Here is a 6,416-nt window from a genome sequence, read left to right on the forward strand (position 1 = left end):
TCCATATGCAAGCAAAACTAAATCTTCAAATCTCCAAGTATAAGCTCCAAATTCTCTATTAAAAACATGAGCATTTCTCCAACTTTACACATGTCTTTCAAAGGAGAAGGCTCTCCTATTTATACAAAAAACATAAGAAGCTACCCTATTTAATGAATTTCCACTAAAATCTCATATAGTTACAACCAAGTAGCTCATAATGAGACACATATCCCCTAAGTGTCTCATAGAGTTCTAATCCAAATAAGAAATGATGAGACACCTCACAGAGTTACAATCCAAATAGGACACATATCCTTCTTTGACCTTTATCTAAATTTCCATTGAAGGGAATTCGAATTTTAGCACTGGAGGCCACATAAGGGTGCCTTGGAAGCTTCCAATGACCTACACATGTCATGAAACTCAAGCCACATATATAGATACATGAAACCATGTTAATTTTCTAGTTTTTAATCATAAATTCACTTTAAATACATAAAATAAATAACTTTGGTAAATAAGGATCCTAACCCATATATTTATGAAAGTGGTGGCTAATGAAAGATTATATGGTTATGGAGTTGCAACATGTGAATGAAATGGTAGCGATAAAGGTGAAGGTGGATGTCATTTTGAAGACATCTTGGAGGCCCAAAATACCCCCCAACTAGAGTAATTGCATGTCCTCATGCAAATATTGCATTAATTCCTTTGATTTGCTCGTAACATCTTTGCTTTTGAATGAGCTTGGCTTATATCATATGCCCTTAAACTTTGCATTTGACAATTTTATTTATTTTTGCAAAGTATTCATTGTCATACATTGAATTGCAACATGTTTGGTTGGTTCTTGTGTTTCAATCAAATTCTAATTGGTATTGGTTCTTGTGTTTCAATACCTTGTTTCTTTTTGTTGCAGCAAGATTCATTGAACATATTTAAGAATGCATCTTTAAAATCAGCCATATAGTGTGCTCATAATTTAGGCATTATTTGCAAATCATATAACTTTTTGAGCCATAATGCAATCATAATTGATTAGGACAATTATGTTAGGATGAATGAAAATGTGTGATGGTGTATGTTATATGAATATGAAATGATGTCCCTTCCCCCTAACTAAAGATATGACAATGTGAAAGACGAAGTGAGGAATTTCCCAAAGTTACAATTTTAGTATTTTAAGGAATTGCATGACGAAAAATTAGAAAACCACATACCTTCTCTTACCTTCAATGTGCATGAATTATGGAAATTGAAGAGTGTGGCTACTTCTAGATCATGGAATGAAATGTAGAATCCATCTGCTTCTTGGTTGCATAAATGGTGGATGAGGTTGTGAAGTGGATTCTTTATTTCTGCTGCTAAATCTGTTACAAAATGCTGAAATGATATAGTCTTCAATCGCTATAAAATTGATGGTACAACTTTAGTTATGCGAATAAATGTGTCAGCGTCGAGCATGAAGAGAGGTCATTGCATTAGCGACCATTGATGAATGTTGTTAACCAATGCGAGGCAAAACTCAACAGTAATGTCAACGAGTGCCAAGGTACCTACGTACATCTTGCGAAGGGCGAATAAATGAGCCGATGTTGAGCCACTTGCAAGATCTAATGATCAAGGGACATTGATGTATTCCCATGATTATCAGCGAGAGAGCCTGTCATTAAGGCATACAAGCCTCAAGGTACTATTGAGGACTCTAGCCTTGGACCTAGATAATGTGTCGATGTCGATAGGCTAAGGCTTGTTAGAAGGAAGGCCTTAAGGAATCCTCCATCATCTAACGTGAGCATGAAACAATGATTTTGAAGGACTATGAATGGAAAATTTTGCAGTGGATCAAGGTTTATTTAACGGAAAGGAAAATGACAAGTGAATGGAAAGTATAAGGATAAATCAACATGTAAGCGAGTTGAATATCTTTATGAAAATGGGTTATGAGTTAATGAAAGCAAGGTAGGAAAATACAGTTTCTATGAATAAAAATGAGCAGTGAAGGAAAATGAGATGAGAATTTTTATTGACTGACTAAGTGAAATGCAATGCGACTGCAAAGGAAATGAAATGAAGGTTTTATTAACTGAAGGAGTATGGATGCAATGGAAACATTGTCATCTGGAAGGCTTGCAACTGCTGTATCTGATATGCATTAGTATGTGCTCATGCATTGATGTTTCATCTCTGTTGTTGCTTTGATCATTTTCTTGTGAAATAAATGTGGTCTTTGAGAGACACTATTTGCTTATAGTTATCTGTTCTTCCTCCTGGAACTTGCAAAAAACTAGTACTTCTTCTCCAATGGATTGTAAGGTTATCAAAATAGAGAGGTAATCAATCTCTCTGTTAATGACATTTACATAAAAAAAAAAATCGGTACTATTAAACAAGTTCATGAAAGAAAACCAAAAGAGTTTATACCTGTGTCGAAAGTAGTGCCTCAAGTTACCTGTTGTTTCTTTTCAACAATTTCTTTATTCTTTACTATTTCAAAATCTGATAATAGCTTTCTAATTTGTAGATTTCGTCGAGATCTTTCCAACGATGCTTGAATCATCGAATTCTGATGTCGTATGAGAAAGTTAGACTGTTTTGAAATTTTTATGAAACAATGGAAATTGTCATGTAAAATGTGGCATGGGAACATGATGCTATAGTGAAATATGATGTAAGCAGATGAAATGGTTAGAATGCATCATTTGAAAAATAAATCATTGGGTTAAATGCATAGTCGCAGAATTGTTTTCCACCTGCAGAATTGTCGATTAGCTGCAGAATCACTGTTCAGCTGCAGAATTGTCGATTAGCTGCAGAATTGCTGTTCAGCTGCAGAATTGCTGTTCAGCTGCAGAATGTGCACAATTTCTGTAGCTAAAATCCTGAACAAACAACTCAAGTCAGTAAATAAACAAAAATTAATTCAAAGAGCAAGAAAGAATGTTGTGGTTTACTGGACCCAAAATCCACTGATAATTGCAATGCCTCTTTCAAAAAAAAAAATCTTTATTTTTTTATTTTTGAAAAAAAACAAAAACATATGAAGCTGTATATATTTTGAGCCTTAAGCATCAATCTCAATTGCATATTTGCAACTACATCAAAATTATGACAAAACACAATTCATGATTCTTGTATGAATCTTAAAATGAAGGCAATAAACAAACTGCATTGAGTAGTGGGCGATGTGCTTGAAACAGTAGCAGATGCATAAAAAAAACAAGTGAATAAACAAATTTAATTCTTTTTACTTTTGAGATTTATAGGACACCGAGCTCCAAACAAATAATGGCCATTTTCACTTGGTGAGAACATAGATGGCATATATAATTCCTGGTAACCACCCAAAAAGTGTTAGCAGCACACATATCCAGAATTTAGCTTGGCACTCATATTTGAGAAAGGATCCCAAAGAAGGCAAAAGTATGGCCAACAAGATACATATGAAGGTTGCACTGCCCATGATGAAATAAATTGGTACTCTGAATCTTATTATTTGGATTACAAGATGATACACCAAAATAAACCACAAACCCACTCCCAGTCTAAAGAAGTCTTAAGCTCTTCTTTTCTTTAGTTCCACAGCCTTCTCAAAGAGCCAGATCGAATCCAAACTATTCAACCATCGGCAAGCAGCTTCCTCAGCGCAATCTCAAGGCAAATCCCCAAATCTCCTTTGTCGCTCCTTTTTACACGTTTTTCTTATGTGGCAGCGAATCCATGGATTTCAGTAACAAAAAATCACAATCTTGATTTCTCAAACAACCATAGCATCCAAAATCATATTTGATCCTTTCTACATGGCCGCAACATCTATCTGTGCATTAAATTCTAAATCCGTTTTTTCTCACGGAGTCAGTGAAACAGTGTCCAGAAGAATCTCAGATTTTACTCAAATGGTTGTGAAATTGAGGAAACCATTTCTGGGTTATTTAACTCTTCCTATCGCGAGAAAAACCCATGTCTCGGTTTTCCGAAATTCATTTTCATTTGGCCTGAAATAGCGTTTAAAAATTGAAGTTTTTAAGTTTGTTACGCATTTCCTCTGCTCAGGTAACTGTTGTGGTTGAATTTTTTATTTGCGGGTTTGTTTTTGGTTTTCATAAAGAATAGTCCATCCAGGATCTTCTGAATTTTCACATTGCTTTGGCAACTAAAAATGAAATGCGGTCAAGATTGAATGCCAGTTTTTTACCCAACAATCTAAATGAAATCTCCATGTGCTTCTAAACCCATAATCGCCGCCAACAAAACAAACGTTTAAACAACTTAACCACACTTGGGAAATTGTGAAACATGCATTGAGGTTTGTATTTAATTTGAACTTGACTCTTGCTCCAAAAGAAATGGATCTTAACGAATTCACCTGTTGATTTATCATTATACAAACAATAGTTACATTCTTAGTTGCAAGTTGAATTGAAGCTCGAGCCACTTGAATTCGATCAACGTTTGTTTTACTTTATATTTTATTCATAGTTTTTGTTGTTTTCCATGGACTTGGGAATTTGACGGAATACAATGCAGTGAGTAAAAAAATTATTCATTGGATGTCGAAGCTCCAACCATGGAAAAGGCTACGCAAACTTAAAGCTTGGAGTCGCCAAGAAACAATGCCATCGTTTTGACCTTCGTTTGTTTAGTAGTGCAAGTATTTAACAATCTTTGTTATGCTTGCCTTGGAGTTTTTTTTTTTTCATTAACGTGTATGCAAATGGTTTATTAGATCCAACCCATTTTATTGTATTTATACTCAATGTGAGCTTTTCACTTACAAGTAGTGGGTTGATTTTTTTTTTTTAATGGATGGTGGGTTTGATTTGTTTTGTTTGGTTTATTTGTTTTTCTTTGTATTTTTTTTAAATGTTTTGTTTTAAAAATTATATATGTTACACATTTTTTTTTCTAAATTGAAAATATATACATATATATTTCATTTAAACAAAACAATTTATTAATAAAGAAAATGCATTTGGAATTTTTTTATATTTTTTTCTTATTTTTTTATTTTTAAGTTTATTGAAAAATCAAATTGAATTAAATCAAATCATGAAAACAAAAATTAGCTGCAGAATTGCATTCTATAGCTAAATAGTTTTTATGATATACTAACAAAACAATTTCTTTTTCTGATCCTTCAGGGCACACGAAGTGCAGAAGGAGAGCATACTTGAGAGATTTATTTTGTTAGCATAGTCAAGATTTTATCAATCGATTCTTCTGTAAATTTTGCAAAAATAAAATGAAAAGGCTTGATCTCATACCTTAAATTATCGTTCGTGATCTTCACTTGCGCTCCTTGTTCTCAACCATTTGTTTTATTGCAAATTTTTCCTACAAAGGGTTAGTAGATGAGTGGTTCTTACTGCACCATAAACATCAAATTTATCCTAAAAATTATAAATTTTTTATTTTTCCTATCTATTTAAATTTTATTTATTTATTTTTTTAAGTATATTCATGCTTCCAATGAAGCCATTTACAAATTAGAATTTTTGAAATGCTCATACCCCAACTTGAAAAATGTACCTAATTGTTTGTAACGATATGCGAAATCGACTTGACCTTTCGATTTGCCGCAAGGATCTCTTGAAGAATTGATGAATATTGTGGTGTAACTGCTCTTTGATACCATGGCTCAATGTAGTCTTTGGGCTGCATTCTAGATCCTTTGTCCATAAATGGTTAGTAAAAACAAAAACAAATAAAATACACTCTAAATTGGAAGTTAGTTCCTATGCACACTTCCTCGACAATGGCGCCAAAATGTTGGGGCAAAGTGATTGTCTATCATTTAATTTGTCAACCTGGGGGTTTCGTAAACTCATGAAGCATGCGTGCACTGCATGTGCTAGAAATTGTCTTTCAGTTTAGATCAATCTAACTACAAAATAACAAAAACCAATTCATCTAATCTATGAAATCAAATAATGATAATGAAATTCAACTAACCTGTGAAACCAAAAATAGCTAATGTATACTTAGTTACTCCAGCATTGAGATGATGTATAAGCAACTATTTATACTTTAACTTCTAATGTCCTAGAAAAGCAAGTAAAGTGTGCAAAAAATAACTCAGTAATTGCATGTATCAAATATTCAACCATTCAATCTTGAAATATGATTAAATCAATTTCTTAGAATGATCTTTAGGAATATCAGTTAATGCAATTAAATGAGGATCTTAAAAGCAAATATAAAAGCACGAAAAAGTAAAGCTCAATGATTGCATAGGTTGAACATTCAATCACCCAATTTGAAGTCACCTTCTTGGCCTGATCCTTTATTCAATTATACAATGAATTGATGGTTTAATCTAAGAAAGTAAATAACAGAACATGAAAGGAAACTAAATAACTATGAGCCCTTGCCTCAAACTTAATCCAATTAGAAAATACATAAATCTTCCATATTGAAATGTTTTTAGAAAAGCA

General features: G+C 33.0%; 1 pseudogene; it reads right to left on the reverse strand.

The window, feature by feature from the left end:
* Window positions 1-3,280: 3,280 nt before the first annotated feature.
* On the reverse strand, window positions 3,281-3,448 carry LOC149265844 (hydrophobic protein RCI2B pseudogene; annotated as a pseudogene).
* Window positions 3,449-6,416: the final 2,968 nt, after the last annotated feature.

The sequence above is a fragment of the Pinus tabuliformis genome, chromosome 6, assembly GCF_031772625.1.
Source record: "Pinus tabuliformis cultivar Carrire ecotype Pingquan chromosome 6, CPIR1, whole genome shotgun sequence".
Lineage (NCBI taxonomy): Eukaryota > Viridiplantae > Streptophyta > Pinopsida > Pinales > Pinaceae > Pinus > Pinus tabuliformis.